General features: G+C 39.4%; 1 protein-coding gene across 7 annotated transcripts in view; it reads left to right on the forward strand.

Annotated features, from left to right (window-relative positions):
• The window catches only part of Plekhg1 (pleckstrin homology and RhoGEF domain containing G1), a 209499-nt gene that overhangs the window by 88067 nt on the left and 106225 nt on the right, over positions 1–15207 (forward strand). The window contains exon 1 of one of the 7 annotated variants that reach the window (XM_003468510.5): positions 27–15207. This exon is cut by the window's right edge and continues 16349 nt beyond it. The exons of the other annotated variants lie outside the window; for them this stretch is intronic. The gene's annotated coding sequence lies outside the window, so the exon portion shown is untranslated. Of the gene's footprint in view, positions 1–26 lie in introns of those variants that run through there. 7 annotated transcript variants of the gene reach the window in all.

Genomic DNA, 15207 nt, shown 5'->3' on the forward strand with positions numbered 1-15207 from the left:
GTAAGCTTGTGACGCTATTGACTGACTGACTTTTCAAAGGGATTTAGGGAGGTGATTATGAGCTTACAAGCTTCCCTCCCCAGTAGAATCAATAAATCTAAAGTCTGTTTCTCTTCTTGGGTTGCTATAAACTGTGGCTAACACATTTGTAGGTTTACTTTCTTCTGCTCATCAGACTTAGTAGTCACACAGAAAAAGATATCCAATTATTCCTGCCTTGTTTTACTTCAAAAATAAGCTTTTGAAGGTGGAATGCTTCAGTGGTATTTGTGTTTGACTAGTAAGGTAGAAAAGGTTCCTGATTTGTGGCAACATGCCGTCTAAATCATATGACTTCATTGCCTGTGGTATGGGAAATGACAGAAGAAGTTAGCTTCTGGGTTTCCCCACTAATTATTTTTATTTTCCTTTTTGTGACCATTGTTTTGAGAAAACAATAGAACTGTGACAGATACATAGCTCTCACTAATTTGGTTCAGAATGTTATTATGGTCCTTTTATGAAGTATGATTTTATTAGAATAAAATACTTTTTGAAATCCCTGACCTCAGTCTCTTCTGTCTAGACCTTAGACTTCTTAATGATACCTGGAGAACTCTTGGGTCTTGTGGATTGACCTGGGGGAGAAACACGTAGCCAGCTGAGGAAGCAAGTCTGTGGCCAGAAGTAGCACACTCCCAGGGGATCTTGGAGCTGTCTGGCTGTCCCGTGAAATGCTTTTATCTGACCCAGAGCTGGGAGAGTTTCCTAAGCAGTAAATGTAACTTCTTTTTCATTCCCAGTGTGTACTGAAAGCCAGTACTTTTCTAGATACTGATACTGTGCTAGCCTACTTTTAAGATATATAAAGCTACAGGTTGCTGTTTGTTTTGTTGGGATAGTAGCTTCATACTGTTCAGGCTAATCGACTGTGTTCAGCAGGGATCAAGCCATGGGGCTGGGGATGTAACTCCATGGTAGAGCCCTTGCCTAGCATGTGTGGCGCTCTGGGTTTGATCTCCAGCACTGAGAAAAAGAAGAACAAGGGGAAGGGGAAGGAGAAGAAGCAAGCCAAGAAATTATTTAAATAAATATTCATTGCAAGAGAATCAATTAATCATTTAACTAGGTTTCTCAAACATAGAAATCTGTTCTGTGTTCTAGACTGCCAGAGAATTATTATTTGTAAACTCAGAGAGACATGTGACTCATAGTGTTTCAAAACTCAAGTACCTGATTCTGCTGTTTTGTTCATAGGTGAGGAAAGAGCCCCAGGAAGCTGATTATTCAGTACCTCAGAAACCATGGCCAGTGTACTGCACAGCAGGGCCTGGACTCATTTCTCAGTCTTAGTCCAGCATTTTCTCTTCTATCCTTTATCCTCCTGACAGATTTGGTAAATTTCTATAATAATATTCAGAACCTTACAAGCAAATTAACGTGCTAACATGTAAGAGATTTTTAAAATCAATACATAATGATCCTCAATATTTTTGATACATGATTGTACATATGTGTGGGATTGTGTGATATTTTAATCCACATGCATAAATGTGTAATAATGAAATCAGAGTAGTTGTCATATCCATCACCTCCAAATTTGTAATTTCTTTGTTTTGGGAGCATTCATAATCCTCTCTGCTAGCTATTTTGAAATATGCAATTAAATGCTGTCAGCCATACTTATCTTATTATGTTATGGATCATTAGATATTATTCCTCCTATCCACCTCTACTCTATACCCATTATGGGTATTTTAGAACAGTTATATTGAGATATAATTAGCATGCAACACAATTTACCCATTTAAAGTGTGCAATTTGGGCGTGGTAGCTCACGCCTGTAATCGAAGCACTTGGGAGGCTGAAGTGGGAGGATCATTGCGAGTTCGAGACCAGCCTGGGCTACAAAGTGAGCTCAAGGCCAGCCTGAACTGCATAGGGAGACCCTGTCTCAAAAAAGACCAAAAATAAATAAATAAATAAAGTGCGCAATTCAATGATTTCCAACATATCACATTATTCACTGTATAAGCTGTAGTAGGATATATAGAAAACATATCATTTGCTTTCTTAGCCAGTTTAGGTATACATTTCAGGAGCACTGATTAAAATCAGTGCACAGTGCTGTGCAACCATCATACTGTTTCCAAAACATTTCATTGTCCCGAACAGAAATTCTCTAATTATTAAGTGGTGACATCCCATCTTCCCCATCCAGCCTTTGATAAACTTGAATCTGCTTTCTGTCTCTGAATTTGCCTAGTCTAGATAATCTGAGTAAGGAGAATTATACAATATGTATCCTTTCCTGGTGTTTTTCATCCAACATAATGTTTTTAAGGCATCCATGGTATGTGGTAAAAGGTCACTGGAATCCATGGCTGAGGGGACGAACTGCATATAGGTAGTCATCTTCAGTGGCTTTGACAGATTGGTTGCAAGACCCCTGTGGATACCAAAACCTACTCTGCTCAAGTACTTTACATAAAATGGCATATTTGTGTATAATCTATGCACCCTCCCATATACGTTAAATCATCTCTAAGGTATTTATAATATCTAATATAATTTAAACGCTATATAAATAGTCATAATCTATTGTTTAGGAAATAATGGCAAAAAAAAGTCTCCACAAATTCAGTACAGATGCAAACATTTTTTTCTAGATGTTTTCAAATCACAGTTAATTGAATCTGTGATGTGAACCTGCAGAGAAACATGCTCTTCCTATGCTTCAGCTATTTCAAAAGTTATGGATATGTGTAAGAATGAGGTATACAGGGGCTGGGGATTTAGCTCAGCGGCATAAGTGAGTGCCTTGCAAGCAGGCAGTCGTGAGTTTGATCCCTGGTACCGGTAAAAACAAAAAAGACGAAAAAAAAGAATGAGGTAAACAGATTCGCCCCTAGGATGACAATTAAACATTGTCGCAAACTGTCTTTGCTTTGGATGAGTTACCTACCCAGTCTCCCAGATACCAAATCAAGAGCAAACATTTGCAAATTTTAAACTGCATCCAACTTCTTCACTTTGTAGAGTGAAATCATGGTGATTCTAGTGTATACATTTTTTCATAAATTCTATTCTCCTTCCTCAGGAAAGCCTCTTCCTGCTAGGCCCCTGCCTCCTCTGAATAGCTGAAAGGCCTGTGGGTTGTGTTGCCTATTTCAGCTCAGCATGTGCAGCTGGTGGTGTTTACTGTCCCAAGGTCTCCTCCTCTTATCTACCCGATGAGCCCAGTTAGAGATCCATCTCTTGAAACCATCCAATTTTACCCTTTCCAGTGTCTGTCCAGAGTCAGCGCTCTGAGCATCTGATAGCAGTGGCTTCAGAAACACGAAATTCAAGATGTCGTAAAGTCAGGAGTCTGGTTTTCGTTGATGGTCTGTATAATCTCTCCTGATGCTCTCCAAGTCATACTGAGTACTTAAGTTGTTATAGCTTTTTACATTTCAAAGGCCTGCAGACTACGATTGGCCCAAATAGAAAATAATCATTTCTGTCTGTAGTGCTGTACGCCCTGTAGTTGAAAAGAAAGCCCTCGCTTCCCCCTTTCTTAGTGACAACCTGTAATCATGTTTGAGCAGTTGTTGAAAGTTTTTTCTAAACCACTATTTGTTGCTTCCTGTCAGCCAGGAGGAGGTTGTGTCAGTGGAATGGTTCTCCTTCTTTCCCAAGCCTAGCCACCCACCTAAGCGGGGAGAGGTGGTTGTAAATCTCAGGCAACAATTACACTGGGAGAAAAGTCAGACGATGAAGTCAGCTAATCACCAAATTTTTATTGAGCACTTGGAAGGTTTGAGTAGCCATTAGAGAGAGTGTGACTGAGCCACTGTAATTCCTACCCAAACCTGATGTCCTTGTTAAACATCCATTGAGGTTTGGAAGAACCAGGGGCCAAGGATGGCTCTGAGTTCTTGTCTAGCCAGCTGGCAGGCCATTTCCCAATTTAGAAATGGGAGTATTTTGAGGGAGTCTGGTTAGAGATCTGCAAATTTCCACTAGAATGTTTAATCTTACCTCAGGTTTGGTCTAGCAACTTTAGGATGGATAAAATGGAGGCAGAAATTGTGCAATCACAACTTAGTGTTCAGTTTGTTTTTATACTAAAAGAATTTTATCTTTGTAAAGGAAAAAATAAATTTAATTCCATCTTTAATTAATGGTAATTATTAAATATGGCAGTAATGCTGTAAAAGAATTTACGATATCTATTACTGTTTTCTGGTGGAATTTAACAAATTCATACTCTGACCTATACTTATTTTAATTAACTTTAGCTATTTAACTTTAGCTATATAACTCTGTTCTCATATTTCCTTATAATTAACTGTGTAATTACCATTTAGGAATAGCTTCTTATTTTAATTAGAATAATCATGGGGCTGAGATTCAATAAATATTTTCTGAGCCTCTGCTACATATAAAACTAATGGATTTTCCAGAAGAAAAAGAATTCCTGGGGTTTCTCCTCAACCTAATAAAAAATATGATCCAGAGAAAGCAATTATAAGTAATACAGCAAATATAATACAAATAAGGAGATTTAAGTAAGTGTTAAATGAGCATCCAAGGAAGAAATGATATGTTTTAGTTGAGTGTGGCATGAGACTAAACAGGAGGATAGTTGCAAGTTTGAGACCAGCCTGGGCTACAAAGTGAGCCCAAGACCAGCCTGAACTGCATAGCAAGATCTTGTCTCAAAAAGACCAAAAAAAAAAAAAAAAAAAAAAAAAAAGATTTGTTTTAAGAATGTGCATAGAGTTTCCAGAGCACATAGAATTTGAATTAGACCTACCTAACCATCTGGAGGATAGTACTTTTAACCCTGAAACTAAAGGTGAATATTTGAAGTAAATATTTCAGTCTTTCAGACTGAAGAATTCAGTGCTTTTATTTTTAAACTCACCAGGGTTCTAAGTTAAAGATTCAACGTTAATTTATGCAGTTACACTATTCAATTTAGCAAGTCTAAAACCCCCAAATGCTCCGGTGATTTCCCCAGTTAGAGAGCTTGGGAAGGGCATCAGCATGAGCACAGGTGGACAGCTGTGAAAAGCTAATGACCTCCGTGTACTGTCCAGTACAGCTGCAAGTGCAGAGCACAACCCAGAAGGCCTCGGTGCCAAGTTAAGGAACTTGAGCTTGATCCACAAACCTGGAGGGCTCTCATGAGGTTTCCCCGCTTAGTGTCCTGCATCCAGAGTATTAAAAGATAGCTGTGTAGAGAGATGGCTTGAGAGAGCAAGAGACGGGGTCTAGCAAGTCACATGAAGAAGGTTACTGCAGTGACTCAGACAAAAAGTAAAGAAAGTAGAGATAAAAGATAGATTGAAGAGATGTAAGCAAAGTTAACTGATTCTATTTTATGGCCTAAGTGAATGTTATTATAAGTACTGTCTATTATCTGTGGGATTTTAATTTATGGAGGTGATCATGTAACAACATGGAGACAGTGCTGTCATTGAAAGGAGCTTTTCTTACTGGCATTTCTCAATAGGAGTGGCCTTCCACAGCATGGAGGCTACGTGGGAGCAGCAGTGTTTGTCAGGAGGCAGAAAGGAGCAGGGAAAAGCCCTAGGCTGGATCCTACATTGAGGCTGGCGTGAGAAATGTAAGGCAGGGCCAGTAAACAGCTGAGGGCTGACCTGATTGACTAATTCCAGTGGGCCTTGGGTCATCGAGGCTCTCCCTGGTTTTCCCGTACCTGAGTTGGTTTAGGGGAGGGGAATTACTGGCTTTGTCTGTGGGGGTTGGGGAAGGAGGTGTTCCAGAATGTGAGCTCCCAATTGCAGAACAGATGGAAGAAACTTGTGGCTGTTAGTTTGGCTCTGCGATTAATAAACACCAACCAGACAAATGCAGAATCTAAGAAATACTAGTTGCAGCACTGAAGAGCGTACCAGGACACTGGGCTAAATGCTTTACATGTACATATTATCTTGATCCTTTTAGCAATCTATAACGAATGCTAAAAGCCCCCATTTCACACAAAAGCAACTGGGACTCGGAAATTTGTCCCAAATCTAATAAGCATGAATGAATTTTGGACCTGGAGTTCTGTAATAGGCATGGTCAACCTCACCCCCTTCTGCTGACCTGAGCCCATGGTCACGAAATTCACCATCTGATTGGTCTTTCTCACTCTGTACTCAAGATGTGAGACGGGTTCTGTTCCAAAAGGCCTGGCAGAAACTTGCAGAATCTTCCCCAGGGCTCTGTGGACTAAGGAGGAAAGGGAGAGCAGGAGGTAGTGTCTCTCTCTCTCTCTCTCTCTCTCTCTCTCTCTCTCTCTCTTCCTATCTCTTCTGCTATGTCAGTTTTGCACAAAGATGCATGTGTTTATATACTGGTGGTCTGCTGCTCAGCATGTCTAAAAATAATAAAATATTAAAATGTATGACTTGATCACTGTCCTTTCTGCTTCCTGGAAATTGCTTCTCAACTTTTGGCTTTCTCTGATCATTCTGATTTTAAAACTAGGATGGTCTCATATCCGCAAACAAAGCCTTGGAAGATTCTTTTTTCCTTTGCATTATCAGCCAGGAATCCAGATTGCCCATAGAATTCACCTTCGAATTACTCAATAGAGACCCTAAAGTCCTGCCTTCGTAACTACCCTCACTTTGGTCACACTTCAGCTCCACTCCTCAGTTCAGGCCAAATGCTCCCCATGTGTTCCATCGCTCCATAATCTGAATTTGTTCTCCAGCACTCGACCACCTTCTCACCCCTTGTCTCTGCGTATCCTCACCCATCGCTTTCTCCAAGAGCTAGCTTAATGCTCACAAATCACGTGATAAATAAGTAGAACACTTATTTTGCCATCTACAAAGCCATGAAGGTGATAGAGTCATGTGTGCCCCAGCTCAGGGTCTCAAGGACCTTGTCACTAGCTTGAGAGCTGGATGAAATGGTAAAGGACATGAACAGCACTCCAGGAAAATGGGAGTTCACTGGGACAGGTTCATATGTAATTATTGCTTCCCTTGTTGTCATCTTTCTCCTTGCTCCCTAGAGTTGGCCTGGGTCCCCTGATTTTTTTTCTGTGGACTAGGCACCCATTGAGACCAGCACCACACATCTAGGTTAGAAGAAACTTTGCCAAATGAATATGGAGAAATTCCTGTTTTATGTCCACCATTAATGCATACGATGGGGACAGTGCCTGTTCTGATGCAGGACTCCGATGCAGGTGGTCGTCTTAGCACACAACCTACAAGTTCCAATGCCAGAGTTAAACCATCAGGGTTCAAAGGCTAGTTTCACCACTTGCTAGTTGTGTGACTGTGAAATTTCACTTCATGTTTAGTGCCCTGTTTTCCTCAAAAACAAGGTAAGCACCTGCCTCGTAGGAATTACCGTTGTATTAACTAGGTTGATTTGAAAAGAAAAAGCAACTGTACATACTAAGTGTTACTCTATCAGTCATTATGCAGTCTTTATGACTCAGTGAATTCCATCTTCTAGAAGTTGTCTAGTGAATTCTTAATAATTAGTGCTTCCTGACCCCTGCAACTGCTTTCTGTCTTTGATGCTAGTCAATTTTTACAAAACCAAAGTCAAAAATACTAAGCATTTCCCCATAGAATACTAAATCATAGAGTTTTATTATCTCTACATTGACATTTTAATAGCCTTTTAGAAAATTAGCTTTTAAAAGAATTGGGAAGACACACAGAATCTGCTAGTCACCCTATTGGAGTTCCTGTTATGTTTTTGTTTCCATGTGAACCCTATTTTTTCAAAGTTTGTAAGTCCTTTGCTCCATGGTGAGGCTCAGCAACAAGTTTCTGTTCCAAAGAACAATATTTATTCTACCTGATTTCCATTTTCATTGCAAAAAATGATTGCTCCATGATTTATGCTCCTGGAACTTGAATTTAGCTTGCTGTTTTTGCAAATGTAACTTTTCATACTTGACAATTTTGAAAAACTTCTGAGAATCTCCAAGTATAACACATTGTCCTTTGATTTTTCCATGCCTAGTTGCTGTTACTTGGTTTTAGTTTCAGATAAGGGTGTAGAAAATATTAGAAATTCACTAGAAATATATCTCCATTCCTCAGACTAGGAACTTAGACTATGAAAAGCATTTCTTCCCTATAGAATAAAAGGACTTCAAGTTCCACTTTCCTTGAAATTTTAATGAATAGGGCAGTGAACTAGCACTGTAGTAAACAGACTTGAATAGAATGCTGGATCGTCTGCTTATTGGTTGTGTAATCTTGGATTTGTAAAATAGCTTGCCAAAGCCTCTGATTGCCAATATTTATATTGAGGACAAGGGCTGAGGATGTAGCTCAGAGTAGCAGAGCATTTGCCTGGCATGAGAAATCTCCAGTACTAGGGGAAAAAAAAGAGTTTATGCTGGGGACAGCAAAATTCTTACAAAGGTTGAGACCATGCCTGTCACCTGCAGTGCCTAACAAAAATAAGTTCCCAAATGTCCATTAATTTTTTTTATGGAGAGCTGACTTCTTTCATCAACTTTATATATCAATTATATATCTAATCATTGAAATTTTCTTGAAACAAAATATGCTGCTTTTGAATCAAGGGAGATTTTGTGTGTAAATATCAGTAAAGTGACAGAGTATGTTTATTGAAGTCACATGTTCTAGCAAGAAAGAGAAAACCATAAAAAGAATAATTCAAATTTAGAATCTTTACCTTAAAAAATATGCATTTGTCATTGCCTTGACTCTTTTCAAAAGGCAAGAGAACCTGGGGCAATCTCTATGTATGTTATGCGATGAGTACAGAAAACATTGCCTAAAATATCACCCCAGACCCTGGCTACATATCAAGATTGGGATAAGGAAGAACTCAGATCACAGAGAATACTGTAGCATGACATCTTTCTGTAAATATTTTTTAAAGTCCATACACGCTTTAAATTATTTCTCTGACAGTTTAAATGGAAATTCCTAGGCAGTCTAGCAGGAATTCACAGGGAAACCTAGAAACTGCCACTAATGCTGGAGACAGGGAGGAGCAGAATGCGCTAGGCGAGGTGTCTTTATTCCCCCCCTCTCCCTGAAGCCCTGAGCTTCTTGACAGCCTGCAGGGATGGCAGACTGCCAGTGCTAGAGGGAAATCTGCAGTTTTTAATTTGCATTTACAGGATGACATTTAGACACTTGTTAATCTCACCTTAAACACTTCAAAGCGTTTACACACTGATTACACACAAACTCACCAATGCACACACACTTCCTGCATTTTTTGAGCATGCATTAGTGTCCATTTTTCATTAGCTCACTGACCTGACCTTGTGTATGTGTCCTAGAACCCAGCATCTCTGCAAAGTGTACTAGAAGGATCACTAGCCAACCCAAAGATGAGCATTCATGAGCATAATTGCACAAGTGCTTTTCAATTCCGAGACATAAGAAATCATCTGCAAGAGGAAAATGTCTCATAACAAGTATTCTTTAAAAGTACTCTTCGTGTTCATAAGACTGAGTCCTCTGGTGGCCCTGGTATTACTTTTGTGGTTTCAGAAATCAACTGTTAAAGCTATGCCAGGGAGTGCTGTTTAATATTTCACCTATTAAATAGAAGAGTAATAATTTCAAAGAATGAAGTTACTTTTGAATTCCAGAAAAGTATGAAAAAATCAGGCTATGACCAGCAGATTGTTACATTCTGCTAATGTTTGGAAACCATGTAAAAATTTTTAAATACTTTTGAGCAATTTAAAAGTTCTCCCAGCACTGAAATAGAATACATGTGATTATTTAATTCTGAAACAGTAAGGACCATTAGAAACAATTTGTAAATTCTTGAGCTTAAAAAAATGGATAAAATAGTAAAATTTCATCTACTTAGATGTACACATCAGGTTGCCATGCTGTGGGCAGTGGAAAGAGCCCTGAGCTTGGACTTAGGCTTGCTAAACTCTAGCTCTCTAGCCATGGCAGGTTATTTTAGCTGTCTTGGTTTCATGGAAATCTTTGCAGAGTGGAGACAGAGTAGAGTAGATTCAAGGACACTCAACTGAGATGCATGAGGTGCCTGAATTCTGGAAGGTGGCGCCAACACTCTCGTTGGTGACAAGTTTCTCCTATTTCAGATTCTTGTCTAGAGCTGGCCCTGGCAGAGAGAAACTCTTTTGCAGAGGTTCTGCTTGGTTGTGCAGAATTCAGATGACCCCAGCAGGGGGTGAGGAGGGATTAGCTCTTGTGTACAGTGGAAGAGAGTTTGGCTTCTCCACTGATTGAAACATCTGTTTACCCTGGCCAGCCTCATTGCATAGAGAGGACACAGACAGTCTCCTATGGTGCAAAGGAAAAAGCTGTGTTATGTTTTCTAATACCAGAGCAGCTTCCTTATGAGGAAGAATAAAAAATGTTCCTGCATGGGTACCTGGTTGGGAAAGTAAGTTCAGTTCTTTTTGTAGACCTGGGAATCTGCTTCTCATGAATTTCTCAAGGCATTTTGTTCTTCTGATAGGCTTTTATTTTTTCTCTTTAACATAATGCTATGGTTAAAAGCCAATGTTGGATAATTTATCAACAAAGGAGATCAATTGTGAACTACCTCATGGTACATCAATTTTGTTCATGTTCTATCAGTTTTATTAATTAAAGAAGTTGTCGGCATATTAGTATTAATGGTTTGACCTGGTTATATGTTATAAAAATGAGATATGTAATAAAACCTTACCTAATCCGGTTCATTTAAAATCCAATTTCATTATTTCCGTATGTGTGTGTTTGTATGTATGTAAGCACAATATAAAGAGAGTGTGCTCAAAGACAATGTTTTATATACCTTTAATAAAATGATTAGTGGGTTACAAATATAGTAATGTCGATCCCCGGTACCGATGAAAAGGAAAAAGACAAAAAAAAAAAAAAAAAAAAAAAAAAAAAAAAAACAAATATAGTAATGAAGCTGCTAATGATTATGTGGAGAAGCGTAATAAAATACAAATACAGTATCTATAAATGGCACTATACGCCAGGCAACATGTAAAGCTCTAAAGCTCTTCATTTCTTCTGTTCTAACAACTGTGTAAACTATCTGTGTGTTTAAGATGGAACTATGTGGGTTAGGTTGTATGGATGTCAAATCTCAGGTTCCTTTCTTACGTTAAGAGTGTTAGTATCTACAGATGATTTGAAAAACAGATTGGTTTGATTATCATTGTTAAGCTCCATCTCAGAAGAGTCTGATTTTTTTACAGAGTTTTATATAATTCGTTTAAAATGTATCAAATTTCAAAGTAATATCAGATGATATAAAAGTGGTGTTTGTGTTTGTCACCCTTACACTTCTTTTTTGTTTCTTCACATGCAACATGTAACTGGCCTTAAAACTGACAGCATCTGAATGTGGCCTTTGGACTGGTTTGAAGTCAGTGTGTGCTGTTGTGTTGTAGTTCTGTGTGAGTTACCTCTGGGGAAATTCAATGCAGGGTATGGGAAATCATTTGTGATTTTTTTCAATTTCCCATGGATTTATATTTATCTTAAACAAACAAAAAGTGTGAATATTCTCCAGAACACTTACCTGAAGTATTTAGTGTCTGACAGGTACCAAAGAAGGAATGCTTTGACTCAGTGTGAGGTGACTACTGAGCACTGGGTCCTGGGAAGATTTCCTTATGTAACAAATAATTGCTTTGTCCCCAGAAGTGCTTCTAGAGTACCATTCTCTCTAAATCCTCTTGCTAAGATGGAAGGAAGATTTTTGATTATATCTACTCAACTCAGATCACACCACTTGGCTGTGTCCCTCTTACTTATGCAAATGGCCAAACCCTGAGCTCTCCCAAATAACAGGACCCAATGCTGACAGCTCACTGTTGCGCTGAGAGTATTCAGCATATGCAAGGCCTGGTCATACCTTGCCCTCATTACAGACTGAAGCCTCAAGAACCTTATAAGGCCACAAAAATAAGCAATTTCAAACATGGCACATTTAAACAATAAACATTCTCCCTCTTTTCAAAACCATTTACTAGAGCTCTTAATGAAAGCAAGGGACCCTCTTAGCTAAACAAACACAAACTTTCCTTTTGATTTATAATGTAAATAAAGGAAAACTTTGAAATTGTCTAGTTGTCCTTCCCTTTTGAGGATAAATACTGGCAGTTACCCATGGCCCTTGCTATTTGTGCTAATTCCTGCTATGTTTAAGCATCAGTGGAGCCAAATTTTAGATCACTGGTTTTGGTAAATAACTCACAGGGAGAATAATAATTTTCCTTGGCAGTAAGCAGGTTCCCACTGTTTCACATTGCCTGTGTGCTGTCAGTGATACACAGGGGCTTCGTGAAATCCAGTATCAGAGTCAGTCACGGGGTGCAAACCAGAGAGAGGCTTCCCATGTGTGCCAGCTAGGCACAGACTGGGGACCATCCCAGGCTGGCTCAGGCTGCCTGTGGCCTCCTCGTTAGAGAGCAGTGGCTCTATATGGAAGATGCCACTGGCTAAGTACATCATTTACTCAGTATGTGTCCTCAGGATAGGGCATTAATCACCTAGGAACTTGTTAGTAATCCTCAGGCTCCTACTCCAGGCCCAAAGAATATGGGCCTGAGCAGTTCTTATGGGACTTTCTAATACCAGCTGTTCTAGTTAATTTCCTTGTCCTTGGAACAAAATACTCAACACTGACAACTTAAAGGAGGAAATTGACCAAGGCAAATTTTGGTATCAAAGAAGTGGGGTCATTGCCATGATGCTTCCTAATCAGCCCTGTGGTTCAAAAGCCTTTGGAAGTGGTTTATAGCAGTAGTCTGGGATGGTTTGGAAATGCTGGCTGAAGAGGACCCAGAATACTGTAAGTCAAACTTGATAGGAGACTCTGGACAGAGCTCAGAAGACCAATCTGCCAATATAAAGGCAGACAATATGAGACCAGGTTCAGCAGGTTTCAGTTGGGAAGAAAGACTTCATTGGCAGTTGGATTTGAGACCACATGTATTATGTGCTGGAAAAACTTTTGTCTACATTTTGTTCGTGTCCTCAACTGGAGACTGGAGACTGAGATTAAAGGCAGTTAACTAATGTTGGAGAGGAAATTTCAAGGCAGCCTAGTGTTGGGGCTGTGGCATGCATATTGTTTTATTCAAGAATAAAAGCCTATTTTAAAAGTTTTGGTTTTTCCAGAAAGAAGGCACCTGCAAAGATGGAGCAGAAGAGAGATTATTAGTATTAAAAAGAAACCAAGTACTTTGGATCAAGGCATAGGAAAAATGGTTGAAGGTCATGTCTAGAAATAGCAGAGCCCTGCCACTTGCAGATTTAAACTTGTAAAAGTAAAGACTTTCCTTTGAGAAGAGAGCCCCAAGGTACTGTGCTCCAGGATGACAGCCTAGGGAATTTGTTCCCTGAATTCAGTTCACAGTGATCACTCATCTAGGTATTGGACGCCTCTGGAGCCATGGCCCAAGAGGGCCTAGCTACTGCTCGAGCTGGCAGCAGACCTTGGTCTCAATCATGTGATGCTAGTTTTACAAGCATGCAGAATGCAGAAGTTGTAGGGTCAAGAAGGCTTTCCCTCAGATTTCAGAGAAAGGCCTGGGAAGCTTGGCAATGTGCTCCCGCGAGAGAAGTGAGTGAAGCTGTGGAAGTGAAGCTAAAAGTTCAGTGGAGACCTCAGAAAGTTGCAGATCATGGAACATCTGAAGAAAGCAGCAGGCAGTGAGTAAAACCAACCCAAGAAAGAATCTCTGGCAACTGCAGCCACCATCAACCTTTAGGGGCAGCATCAACCAAGTTCTTTGGAGTTCACATCTCGTCACAGCTCACCATGGGTGCTGGACATGAAACTATATGATTTAATATTTGCCCTGCTGACTTTTGAGCTTGTTTTTGTCCCATTGGTTTCTATTCCCCCATTCCTCCCTTTAGGAATAGGAATGTGTGCCCTGTGCCTTTGAGTGTCAGTGTTTAATTTTCTTTTGATTTTTCCAGGATCTCCCAGCTTAGAATTTGTCATAAGTCTCAAAGGCAACTTTTGATTTAGTCTTTTCACCAATACAGGAAATGTTAGGATTTTGGCAACTCTTACAATTGGACTAAATACAATTTGCATAAAAAGATGCATCTGAGTCTTTTGGTGATAAGGGGTACAATGTTATGTTTTATATCTAGATGTTGCTAAAGAATGTCATGTGCTCATAGGAGGAATTTTTGCATGGTGATTAGGTGTACAGACTGATAGATAGATGGCTGATGGTTAGGAGGTCGGGTCTGGCCAGAAGTGGTGAATGTGGGCATGGCCTAGAGGGATTTAATCTCCCTCCTCAGTTCATTCTGTCTCTGCTTCTCCTCCCCCGTGACATGAGCAGCATCTCATCTGCTTTGCCATCCTATCTTGGACTCAGCTCTATGAACTACAAATGTGAACCAAAATAAATTTTTCCTACTTTAAACTGTGGGTACTGAGTATTGTGTCCCAGTGAAGAGGGAAGTGACTAAGACCTAAGCTTTGAGCACCAGGAGACAGATGACCTACTGTGATCTTCTTCCAGGCTTTTGTCTCTCCTATAAAATGAAAAAAATGATAATGAACAGCTTACGTACATATCCCAAGCTCTCTAATTCTAGAAATCTATAATGCAAATGTACATGGTTGGCAGTTTTGCATAGTGATTAAAAGGACAGACTGTGAGGTCTGACTGCCTGAATTCAAGTCCTGATGCCTCTACTTCATAACAGTGCACACCCAAGCCACCACTGGAACCTACTGTGCACCAGCACAGTATGTGTGCCCTGAAAGAGTTGTGAGGAATCAGACAAAAGCTTGAAGAACACCACCTCGTACCTAGAATGTGCTCACTCATTAGCTAGTAGAGTATTTGTCTCTTTCCCCCTCAAACTGTCTGTAATTTTGAGGATGGATTATAGTTTATATTCCTTTATTTCCTATACTTCAGCTATATACTAAAATACTCTTAAAGACTTCTATGAAAATAAGATAATAATGTAATGATTTTAAAAACTTGAAGTCATCAGAAGGTCTCACATTATGTAGTTGGCAAAGTAGATAAATTTTTAATGAACAAGCAACAATTCTTTAGGAAGGCATTGATTGTTTACCAATGAGGAGATGTGTGATTCCTTCCATGTTAGAACCAGAAAAGAAATAAATAAAACAAACTTAGCATTATTTGTTTTGAGGTTTCTTTTAAATATTTTGACAGTTTTCTATTCACAATAGGAAGGCAGCTAATTCAACTGAGTGGCTGTTAAGTCTTTTTCATTT

Source organism: Cavia porcellus, unplaced genomic scaffold (genome assembly GCF_034190915.1).
Source record: "Cavia porcellus strain 051 isolate PalLab524CR breed Dunkin Hartley unplaced genomic scaffold, mCavPor4.1 scaffold_22, whole genome shotgun sequence".
Taxonomy (NCBI): Eukaryota; Metazoa; Chordata; class Mammalia; order Rodentia; family Caviidae; genus Cavia; species Cavia porcellus.